This window comes from Zea mays, chromosome 7 (genome assembly GCF_902167145.1).
Source record: "Zea mays cultivar B73 chromosome 7, Zm-B73-REFERENCE-NAM-5.0, whole genome shotgun sequence".
In the NCBI taxonomy this organism is placed as follows: Eukaryota; Viridiplantae; Streptophyta; class Magnoliopsida; order Poales; family Poaceae; genus Zea; species Zea mays.
Window position 1 is genome coordinate 97,094,789 of NC_050102.1, and position 12,657 is coordinate 97,107,445.

Consider the following 12,657-nt stretch of genomic DNA (forward strand, 5'->3'; position numbering starts at 1 on the left):
GAAGCTGAGAAGAAGCTTATTCGTTTTGCCGGAGAAGAAACCACTCCAAAGTTGAAAGATGACAAAGTAGTGGTTTACAAAAGTTTTTTCAGAGCAGGATTACGGTTTCCCTTGAACGAGATGATTGGGGAAGTTTTGGATAATTATGAAATCTATATTCATCAGCTGACCCCTAACACTATCGTTAGGCTCAGCGTCTTCATCTGGGCCCTTCGAAGCCAAGGAATGGACCCAAATGGTGAAGCTTTCTGCCGAGTGCATAAGCTACATTACCAGACGAAGGCCAGAGAAGACGGGCTACATGAAAATTTCGGTTGTTATTACTTCGCGTATCGCAAGGATACAAAGGCTTTTGTGCTCAGCTATCGCACCAAGTGGCCAATCGGCTGGAAAAGTGAGTGGTTCTATATCAAGGTCGATGAGAAGAAGAGGGAGAAGCTGAAGACGATGGTCATGAGCCCACTGAGTTTAATCTTCGGATTTACTAGGCCCCTATGCCGCATGACGTCGGGGTCACCATGTCAACAAGCTGTAGCAGAATTCAGGGTGGTGGCTGAACAGATTAGCACTAGAGATCTAGTGCAAGAATACCTGGCCAACAGGGTATTTCCAACGTTGAGTGAATGGAGTATGCCGAAGCTGAAAGGAACAAGGAAGAAGAATGAACTTGTTCGATTGCCCTATCGCTTCAAGTTTGAGAAACAATTCAAAGAGCCTTGCCAAGAGTGGCTAGAAATGATTGAGGCTATGTGCAACGAAATTTTGGGCAATTATACTAAAAAAGAAGATCAAATGATGACTGCAGCCTTCGACACCCGGCCAAAACGAAGGTTGAATCAGGTAATGGATGCTTTAAACTTTGAATATCCTGACTACGAATGACTAAGCAAGGGTGCCGAAGGGCCAAAGAGAAAACGAGTTGTTAGTGTTATGAGCAGACATGTTGCTAGGATGGTAAAGGAAGACGAAAAAACTTTGAAAAAGAGAAAATCCAGCCCTGAGCTGAAGGTGGCGACCTCGAAGAAGAGAAAAACGGCAACTCCAGAGCCGAAGACGGCTGAGATAGAAGAGGAAGCTCCTTCGACACCTTCTGCTGCCGAAGTAGAAGAAATTTTAAAGGTAATGACCGAATCCTTACCTATCAAGCTGCTAAGTCCACTGGGGCCGCAACTGACGAAGCTTTTACAGAAGAAGGACGAGCCTTCGACAACGATAAAGGCGGTTGGGTCAAAAAAAGCGAAGAATTGTTACTGTTATGCAAGATATTGAAGAAACGCCATCGCCATCAAAAATAACACCAGTTGCCGAAGCTATTGCTTCTGTCAAAGCTGCCACTGCCGAAGCTACCAATCTGGAGAGTACACTATCTGCTATTGATAAAGTGCTCTTAGATTTGGCTGCGGAGGAGACTGTTGCGGCTGCAGAAGAAGTCCTGGCCGCAGTGCCTGAGAAAGAGAAGGAAATCGTAGAAGATATTTCGGAAGAAAAGGGCTTCAACTTTCAAAATATAATTGGTCAAGAATTATCCAAGGCTGAGAACGATGAGCTACAGGAATATGCTATATCCTGTGGCTACCAGCTAGGAGCGATGCTCTTCGGCGGAATTAACGAAGAAGCCTTAGGATGTATTCGAGATCAAACTGGAGCAATGATTATCAGCACTCAGTTGAAGAGTGTTGGTTTTCCGAAGCTTGAAGCTGACATCAGCAGCTACCGACGACAGCATATCGTCGGCAGCTTATTCTATTCTAATTTTAAGGTAAGGTTTATCCCTCAACTTTTTATTGTTTTGCGATGAATGTGATTTCTGATGAAGGTTATTTTGCACAGAGTATGCTACTAAGTAAAGCCTTAAGGATGCAACAGGACCTCGAAGATAAGAAGCATGAAGTTATAACTGAGGGCTTGGAAAGTAAAATCAAAGATCATGAAGCTGCTCTTGAAAAGAAAGATTTTCTTTTTCAAACAACGGAGGGTTCACTGGCAGAAGCCCAAGCCGAAATTGCCAGATTAAACAGTGAACTCCTCCTAAAATCAGAAAGCTTTGATCAAGAAAAGAAGAATTTTGATGCGAAGCTTGAAGCCGAAGTCGAAAAAAGTTTGAATTTGCAAAAACTCTTGAAGGAGCTTTAGGACAAATGCCTAAACTTCGACAACCGGTGCGTGCAACGGCTGAAACAGGTCTTCAACTCAGTGGGAGCCAGTTCTGAAAAATTTGAACCTTCGGTTGAAGACCTGCCAAGCACCTTTGAACATATTGAGGGCGAAGTTGAGGTGCTTGACGAAGTTATAGCTGGGCATGGTGACTTCTGTGCCCTGCTAGCTTCTCGCAGCACAGCTGTAGCTTTCATGAAGGCTGGTTGCATGTCACACCCGGCTTTAAGGAACAAAGCCAGGTGCATCTCATACATGCGCCAAGAAGACAACATATATAATAACAGAGTGTATAGAGATAAATGTCATAAAACATCAGAGTATTTATTACATAGCGGAAGACTTATTACAAAATAAAATAATGAATATAAAACGAACTAAGGATCATCGGCGCCAATGTCAACTGAGAAACGCCACCTAGATCAGATCAAACTCCTCACTTTGTGGCTCCTCCTGAACCACTTGTTCTTCTCCTGTGGGGGGGTGTGAGACAGCAAGAGTGAGCTCACATACGTTCATCGCTCAAGAAGTCGTGGGGAATAATGTGACATGAACTCACCAAAGGTGGGAGCTCATGGAGTGTAAGGCTTATCAAAGAGAATGGTTAAAGCTGAGCATTGCTTTTAATGTTGGTCAAACTTTTATTAGCAATTACTAGATGTAAGTAAATACCAAACCTTAATAAATAATAGAACAAAATTAATAATAAACCCATGCATATGCAAATGACAAAATTGAATTTAAGTTCCATAATTTAATCATCAGAGAGTCCTGAGCTGCTCATGACCGTGAGCTCGGCTAGTATACCAGTTTTACACTCTGCAGAGGTTGTACCCTTTACCCACAAGTCATGTTACCCATCTGCCAAGGGGTCGCGACTCCCATACACTTCTACCTAGGAAGCGCGGCAGGGCAACACTACGAGGCCTTTACAAAGTTCCACTAGCTTCCGAAAACCCGCTACAGTTTATAGGAAGCTCCAATGCAGGGTTCTTGCCTGACCGCCATCGCAGCAAAATCAACCAAGGACCTCCCTACACTGACCACTCCCCTACTGCCCTTGCCCCTTTCGGGTAAGGTAGTCTTCCACTAGCTTTCCTAATTAGTCAGCCAAGGGCGTCCCATTAAACCCTTGTGGTGGCACGTGGTTCTCAAGTTAAGCTCTATGTTCCAATTAACATTAATGAACTTGACATGAACATAAATAGAATAACAAGAATAATTAGAACATAGATATAATAAATGATTATCCCAAAACCATGTAAAGCAATAGCAAACTACCCAAGTGATTTAGGGGTAAACAAGGTAATGAGATAAACAATCTAGGGTGACCTATTGGGTCCCATCAAAATTATCCTACGCATGGATAAGTGATATTAAAGAACATTATTGGGTAAAAAGTGGTCAAGGGCACAACTTGCCTTCAATAAGCTCCTGCTCATCTACTTCAACCTGCTGCTCACCAGGATCCTCGGTCATGAGCTCTTCTACTCGCCACAATACAAACAAGCACAGTGCATATAGAGAAATTAACATTACACCAACCATATATACAAAATACACAGTAATAATCTACACATTAAAATAAAATTCTAGGAACATGAATCATAATTTTTGGAGTTATAGATTTTAAGTTATGGATTTTCAAAGGTTTTATGTGTTTAAAATAGGATTAAGTGAGGAATTAAATTTCTTACTGTTTTCATGACAAAACAGAGGCTTTAGGAGATAGAGAATAAAATTACAAAATTTTAGGAACTGGAATGGAGTAATTTGGAGTTCATATGCATTTTCTATGAATTATTGAAGATTTAGCACTTATTTTTGTATTAAAAAGCAATTTCTAATTAATCCTTCTTTGATTTTCAACGCTCTGGACTGGGCCTCAAAATCTGAGAACAACAGGGGTCTCGGTGCAAGTTTTCTAAGACACAGGGAACAGGGTCCCTGGACGGCGGGTTCATTTTCAGGATTTCAGAGGGCTCTTAAGTAAAATGGACCCGCGAAGGGGTATTCTCTATTATCAGCCACCGGATCTTGATCTCGCGGCTAGGATTAGACTACTCGCTCAGCGAACTGGTACACGATCTGTGCCGTTGGATCAAACACTAGCGCCCCGGATTTAATGAATTCTAAAGCGATGTCCATCACCCGATCACGATCAGACGGATAGTAGTCGTCCAGCTGAACGGGTGAGCACATCTAATCTCTACCGTCCGAGGAGAATCGGATGGCGGCGAGCTCGCCTTCTCCCCCCCGTCACCAAACACGGCAGCGCCGCCGCCCTTGCACTACGGCGGCACCATTGCCGGTGACCCACGATTTGGCGCCCCGGTGCGAATTACTCAGATGGAATCGGTGCTACGCGCAGAGGAAACAAAACCAAATCACTGGGATAGCTTCTTACCAGAGGCGGAGACCAGGGTAGGGCCAGCCACGATGCAGGGCGAAGCAGCGGCAAGGATGGTACTCCGGCGAGGAATTATCGCCGCCACGGAGGTGCCCGAGGGAAAGCAACAGCACCACACGATTCCAGTGGTCGGGTCGAGCACAAGAACCAAATCCTAGGGCTAGACGAACGGGTATTGAAGCCTGTCCTCGTGGCGGCGGAAGGCTCCTAGTTTTCCCCTGCAGTTTGTGGTGGTCAACGGATTCGCGTGAAGGTAGGTGGGAGGAGGCGAACGCGCCCGGATCTTTATACTCAGATTGAGGGGCAAATCACCACCCAAACCCCTGGTCAAATCGTTGGTTGGTTTACAACCATCCGCCCGCCATGCGCACAGGAACCAGGGAGGAGGAGCACGAGGACTTACGTGCGGCGCAGAGAATGGTTGGTGGGCCACGCGAGGGAAATCCCCTGGTGGGCCGAATAGCCACCAGTGAGCCCAGGTAAGCTTCTTTCTCTTTTTCTTTTGTTTTCTGTTTTCTTTTTCTCCCTTTTCAATTTGTAGAATTCAAATTTACATTCAAATCTTGTGCCAAAATTTATCTTCAAGTTATATTGTGACCTTAAGGTACAAATTTTGGAAATACACATAAACTTTCTTTATATTTTATATATCTTCTCTTTTTCAAACTCTCAAATTAGGTATTAAATCCTTGCTTTTTTTGCCACTAATTTATTTCTATTAGTGGCATTACTCTTTTCATTAAATGCACAAACCATAAACTCCAGCATGTCACATGATTTAATGGTATATCTTTTTATTATTTATTTATTTGTTCTCCTGTGATGTTCTCATGAGATGATAAATATGGACAACACACATATATACAAAGGAATATCATTTCTCCTCTTAGGCTATCTTCCACAAATTGCAAGTTGGGTATTACAAATCCTACCCCCTTAAAAATAATCCCGTCCTCGAGATTTAGGAAGAACGAGGGAAAAGATGTGGAAAATCTATGCGAAGCTCTTCTTCTCTTTTCTAGGTTGCTTCATCTTCACCATGGTGACTCCATTGTACTTTGCACATCTTTATCACTTTATTTCTTGTAACTCAAGTCAAAGTATCAAGAATCTTGATCGGATACTCCGTGTAAGTCAAATCACCTTGAACACTGAGCTCTTCCATTGGTAACTGTTCCTCAGGGACACGGGGACACTTCTTCAGTTGAGACACATGAAATACATTATGCACATCAGATAGACTAGCAGGTAACTCGAGTTGGTATGCCATCTTTCCAACTCGCCTAAAGATCAAGAATGGTCCAATATAGCGAGGGGACAATTTGCCCTTAACTTTGAATCTCCTCATTCCACGAAGTGGTGACACCTTGAGGTACACATAATATCCTTCTTCAAATTCCAGTGGCCTCCTTCTATTATCAGCATAACTCTTTTGCCTGGTTTGAGCCACCCTCAAATTCTCTCGAAGTATACGGACTTGTTCTTCTGCTTCTTGAATCAGTTCAGGCCCAAAGAATTGTCTTTCTCCAGTCTGATCCCAATATAGAGGAGTCCTGCACTTTCTCCCATATAAAGCTTCAAAAGGTGACATCTTTAGACTGGCCTGGTAACTATTATTATATGAGAACTCAACATAAGGTAGACTCTTGTCCCAACTACTACCATGCTGAAGGGCACAAGCTCTAAACATGTCTTCCAATACTTGATTAGTCCTTTCATTCTGTCCATCAGTCTGAGGTAGGCCGAACTAAAATTCAACTTCGCATCCATATTCTCATGAAAGCTTTTCCAAAATCTGGGGGTAAACCGTGATCCTCTATCCAAAATGATCTTCTTCGGTACACCGTGTAGAGACACAATCCGAGCCATATATAACTCAGCCAATTGAGATCACTTATAAGTAGTCTTGACCGGAATGAAATGAGCCACATTGGTTAGTCTATTCATAATAACCCATATAGAATCACATCCTTTCGAGGTGCGAGGCAATCCAGTAATGAAATCCATACCCATCTCTTCCCACTTCCACTCGGGTATCTTAAGTGGGTGCAGTAGTCCAGCTGGCCTCTGGTGTTCAGCCTTAACTCTTTGACATACATCGCACATAGCCACATGTGCAGCCACATCTCTCTTCAATCCATACCACCAATACTTCCGCTTCAAATCCTGATACATCTTAGTACTACCAGGATGAATAGAATAATCCAAGTCGTGGGCCTCTTTCAATATAGTCTCTCGAAGGCTTTCAATATCAGGAACACACATCCTGTCCTTGAACCATATGGTGCCTTGCTCATCTTCCGTGAATTCCGGACCTCGACCTTCAGTAATCAGATCCTTGATCTCTTTTATTTTAGCATCATCAACTTGACCTTTGCAGATTTCTTGCTCCAAAGTAGGTTCCACATCAATAGTAACTCCTTCAGTATGAGCAACTATCCCCAGGTTAAGTCTCCTGAAATCCTCAACAATCTCGTCGGGTAGCTGAGCAACAATAGCCGAATGAACATGCTCCTTGCGACTCAAGGCGTCTGCAACCAAATTTGCCTTGCCCGGGCGATAGTGAATCTCCAAATCATAGTCCTTAATAAGCTCCAACCAACGGCGTTGCCTAAGGTTGAGATCCTTCTGAGTGAATATATACTTCAAACTCTTATGATCTGTATATACTTGGCACTTGGTCCCCATGATATAATGTCTCCAAATCTTAAGCGCATGCACAACGGCTGCCAATTCCAAGTCATGCGTGGGGTAGTTCAATTCATGTTTCCGTAACTGACGAGACGCATAGGCAATCACATGTCCTTCCTGCATGAGCACACATCCTAAGCCTTGGTCACATGCATCACAATAGATATCAAATCCTTTCTGTAGGTCTGGCATAACCAATACTGGTGGCGACATCAATCTTTTCTTTAATTGATCAAAGCTATCTTGGCACTTCTCGTCCCACTTAAATTCTCTTCCTCTCTCCAAAAGTGAAGTCATAGGTTTAGCAATCTTAGAAAATCCTTCAATAAATCTCCGATAATAGCCTGCTAATCCCAAGAAACTCCGAATCTCAGTCACTGTAGTGGGTACTCTCCACTCCATTATCTCCTTAACCTTAGCAGGATCCACTGATATTCCTCCATTAGAAATAATATGACCAAGAAATGGCACCTCGCCAATCCAAAACTCGCACTTGGTGAACTTGGCATATAACTAGTTGTCTCGTAGCTTCTGTTGCACCAATCTCAGATGTTCCTCATGATCACTATCACTCTTGGAATAGATAAGAATATCGTCGATGAATACTACGACGAATCTGTCCAAATACTCCATAAACACCTTATTCATCAAGTTCATAAAATAAGCTGGTGCATTAGTTAGTCCAAATGACATAACAGTGAACTCATATAATCCATATCGAGTCGAGAATGCTGTCTTGGGAATATCTGATGGTCTAATCTTCATTTGATGGTAACCCGATCGAAGATCAATCTTCGAGAATACCCTAGCATCTCTCATCCGATCAAATAAATCCTCCATGCAGGGTAATGGATACTTGTTCTTCACAGTGACATCATTAAGGGATCTATAATCCACACACATCCTTTGTGATCCATCCTTCTTCTGTACAAACAGAACCGACACTCCCCAAGGTGAGGAACTCAGACGAATGTACCCAACCTCTTGTAATTTCGTTAACTGCTTCTTCAGTCCCTTTAACTCTTCTACAGACATCCTGTATGGCCGTTTGAAAGTAGGGGCAGTCCAGGTAAGGGATCAATAACAAACTCAACTTCTCTATCAGGTGGCATCCCTGGTAACTCCTCTGGAAAGACATCCGAAAAATCTCTAACCACACGGATGTTGTCACCAACAAACTCCTCAGGTATAAAGAACATTGCACGTTTGGATGAGGTGGTTACTGCAATATTAACTTGAAATCTTTCTCCCTTAGGGCTTGTGAGTTCTATGGTTCCTTTAGCACAGTGTATAAACTGCCTTTGCCTTTCTTAACCATGAAATACCAAGGATCACGTCTATAGTGCTCTCTTCTAACACTATAGGGGTAGTCCATCTGCGTTAGAAACATAGGGTACGAAAGAAAGGATTGTAGACAAGGCAGGTGATTACGAATTATGTTACTTTGGGGGATTCATTAGCTAAGTGTGTTGCCTACTAAGGCTAATTCATTACCTTATAGTGGTACATGCTAAGATGCCCAACTATAATGTTTCAATCAATCAAAGAAGCAAATCAAGCATTTATCATCAGAACAATCAACCAACATTTTTTAAAAAAATAGAGAAAATAGTTTTAGTTTTTGTCGTAGGTCTCTTATCTCTTAAAAAGATCACAAATGTAGGATTCCCAGGTGTGAAATCCATCTTGTCTCAGAGTAGAAAAGATAAGATTAATCAGAGTAGAGTAGCAGAAGGTGAGACAAGATCAAGATGAGATAAGTATAGAATGAGTTAGAGTAAGGTAAGTAGGTAAGGGTTTTGTCCATTTCTATCTAGGTTTCGTCCTACAGTCAACATTTCCTCTGATACCACTTCTGTCACACCCGGCTTTAAGGAACAAAGCCAGGTGCATCTCATACATGCGCCAAGAAGACAACATATATAATAACAGAGTGTATAGAGATAAATGTCATAAAACATCAGAGTATTTATTACATAGCGGAAGACTTATTACAAAATAAAATAATGAATATAAAACGAACTAAGGATCGTCGGCGCCAATGTCAACTAAGAAACGCCACCTAGATCAGATCAAACTCCTCACTTTGTGGCTCCTCCTGAACCACCTGTTCTTCTCCTGTGGGGGGGTGTGAGACAGCAAGAGTGAGCTCACATACGTTCATCGCTCAACAAGTCGTGGGGAATAATGTGACATGAACTCACCAAAGGTGGGAGCTCATGGAGTGTAAGGCTTATCAAAGAGAATGGTTAAAGCTGAGCATTGCTTTTAATGTTGGTCAAACTTTTATTAGCAATTACTAGATGTAAGTAAATACCAAACCTTAATAAATAATAGAACAAAATTAATAATAAACCCATGCATATGCAAATGACAAAATTGAATTTAAGTTCCATAATTTAATCATCAGAGAGTCCTGAGCTGCTCATGACCGTGAGCTCGGCTAGTATACCAGTTTTACACTCTGCAGAGGTTGTACCCTTTACCCACAAGTCATGTTACCCATCTGCCAAGGGGTCGCGACTCCCATACACTTCTACCTAGGAAGCGCGGCAGGGCAACACTACGAGGCCTTTACAAAGTTCCACTAGCTTCCGAAAACCCGCTACAGTTTATAGGAAGCTCCAATGCAGGGTTCTTGCCTGACCGCCATCGCAGCAAAATCAACCAAGGACCTCCCTACACTGACCACTCCCCTACTGCCCTTGCCCCTTTCGGGTAAGGTAGTCTTCCACTAGCTTTCCTAATTAGTCAGCCAAGGGCGTCCCATTAAACCCTTGTGGTGGCACGTGGTTCTCAAGTTAAGCTCTATGTTCCAATTAACATTAATGAACTTGACATGAACATAAATAGAATAACAAGAATAATTGGAACATAGATATATGTCGGCATTTCGAGACAGGGGGGTCCCTAAGCCGACGAGTGAGTGTGCTGCGTGCCCCAGCCCAGATGGGTCGAGCGTGTAACGCCTTGAATTTGGGGGTAGAATTTTTTCTTCTTTTCTCTCACCAAATTCGGGCGTTACTCTCTTTCCTCTTTCCCCGTTTGCTCTTTCTTCCCAATTTCAAACCAGTATAGCGGCAGGTGTCCGTGTCATGTATAAACCAAAACCTAAGTCTCATAGGTGTTGCATCATGCCGAAGCACATTTCTTTGTCTGATGTTGAATGTTCGTCTCGTTCCGTTCCGGATTTCGGTTCGCGATTTAATTCCGTTTAGTGGTCGCGCTCGTCGTGGGTTTTCGATCCGTGAAGTGGCCCGGCCCAGCCCAACCTAGCCCAGCCCAGCCGGCCCAGCCCGCCCCGGCCTGCGCGCCCCTGGCGCCCAAAACCCCCCCATGCGCCCCCTCCCCTCTCTCTCTCTCATTTGGATCTCCCGCGCAACAACCTCTCCTCTCCCTCTTCCACCTCTCTCTCCCCGTGGTGCCCTAGGATTTGGAGACGGCGATCACCGGATTTTGGACCCCGAGGTGAGCTTCCCTCCCCTCCCCTCCTCTCTCTCTCCCTCTCCCTCCTCTTCTCCCCCGCACGCGCGCCCTTCCTCTCCCCCTGCCCGCGCGCGACCCCGACCCCGGCCCCGGCGGCGCTCGCCCGTGGCGGCGCTCGGCCCCCTGCCCGCCCCTTCCCGTGGCGGCGCTCGGCCCCGCTCGCCCGCCCGCCCCGCTCCCTCCCGCGGCGGCGCTCGGCTCCCCTCCCCGCTCCCTCCCCGGCGGCGCCCGCCCGGTCTCCCTCCCCGGCGGCGCTCGGCCCCCTTCCCCCTCCCTCCCCGGCGTCCCGCCCGCTCGGCCTCCCCGGCGCGGCGGCTCCCGCCCGCTCGGCCTCCCCGCGGCGGCCCCGCCCGCTCGGCCCCTCCCCTGCCCGGCGCGGTGATCCCGCCCCCGCCTCTCTCTGCGGCGATCCCGCCCCCGCCCCTCCCCGCGGCGGCGCCCCGGCTCGCCCGCCCGGCCCCCGCTCGGCCCCTCGGCGCGGCGGCTCGGCCCCCTGCCCGCTCGCCCGCGGTGGCGCTCGGCCCGCCCGCTCGGCCCCTCCTCGCGGCGGCGCTCGGCGCCCGCCCTCGGCCCGCCCGCTCGGCCCCGGCCGGTTCAACCGCCCCCCTGGCCGGTTCAACCGCCCCGGCCCCAGCTCGCCCGCCCGTTCCCCCGTCCCGGCCTCGCCCGACCGTATCTTCGCTCGCCCGCGCTCGCGGTGATTATTCGTTAATTAGCTTGTTGCGTCGCGCGCCTCGCCGCGCGACGGATTTGTCTAAATTCAGATTCTATCTTGTGTTGCGTCGTGCGCTTCGTCGCGCGACGATCCATTTTTGTTTCAGGTTGTTTAAGGGGTAACGCCGCGTGTGTATTCACGCGACGTTCCACTTTGGACTCAGTTTAGTCGACGTATGCCGTCGTGCGCTTCGTCGCGCGACGTTTAATGTCTCCTCGTAACTAAGGTGAAGTGTCTCGTTGCGTGCTCGGTCGCGCGACGAGTCCTTAACTTCTTAATTTGTTTTAGAAAGCTTTGTCGCGCGTCTCGCCGCGCGACCATCCTTTTATTTATCTCCACCTGCTTATAATAATTAGACATGAAACATGACTTTACTTTACGCTAAACATAGTGTCTACATTAGATTTTCTTCCATTAAGCGAGTGGTTAATTTATAATCATGCAACGTGATCGTTTCTCGACTGTCTTTTCCTCTTTCTCTCTTAACCGTACTCGCGAGCCTGCGTGGAACGTCCGTTTACTTATTGCATTCTATTGTATGGTGTACTGTTCTTTGGTATTAAATATGTGGATGTGTGTATGTTCGCGCTCGTATAGAGAACGATCCGGTTGAAGAGCCCGAGGAACCCGCAGGAGAAGCCCCTGAGCAGCAGTCGTTTGGTGGAGGCAAGTGTCTCTTGACCTATCTATGTCCTATTCATTATTTAATTCACCTCCCGCTTTACACATTTATGCCTAAGGATTGACTAGCTTTTGTTATCCATGTCCTTGTTTACCTATTTGGGTTGGATTATTACTGTTTAGCTTTATGCTATTGCTCAAACTCTAATCAATGAACATGATGAGAATATCTATGATACGCTGTTTTCCCTTCTCTTATTATGATGTTATGCTTGTGGTCATCAAGGGGGCTCGAGCGGTTTCTCGAGTGCCTCTCCGTAAGGACCTGTTCTATGGATGACCGCCCGGGAAAACAGTGCAACCATGAGGGTAGAATGGGGTGCCCTTAGCTGAATAATTAGAGGATCCGGGGTGTAGTTCACTTAGCCGTCGTGCCGTCAATGGGGCTCGGTGTATGCGGCTCGCTCTGCCAAGTTTGGGTTCGCCCCTTGGGGAGGAGTGCGGTGCATTTAGGAAACCTAACGGGTGGCTACAGCCCCGGGGAATCTTTGTAAAGGCTACGTAGTGATGCCCTGCTGGG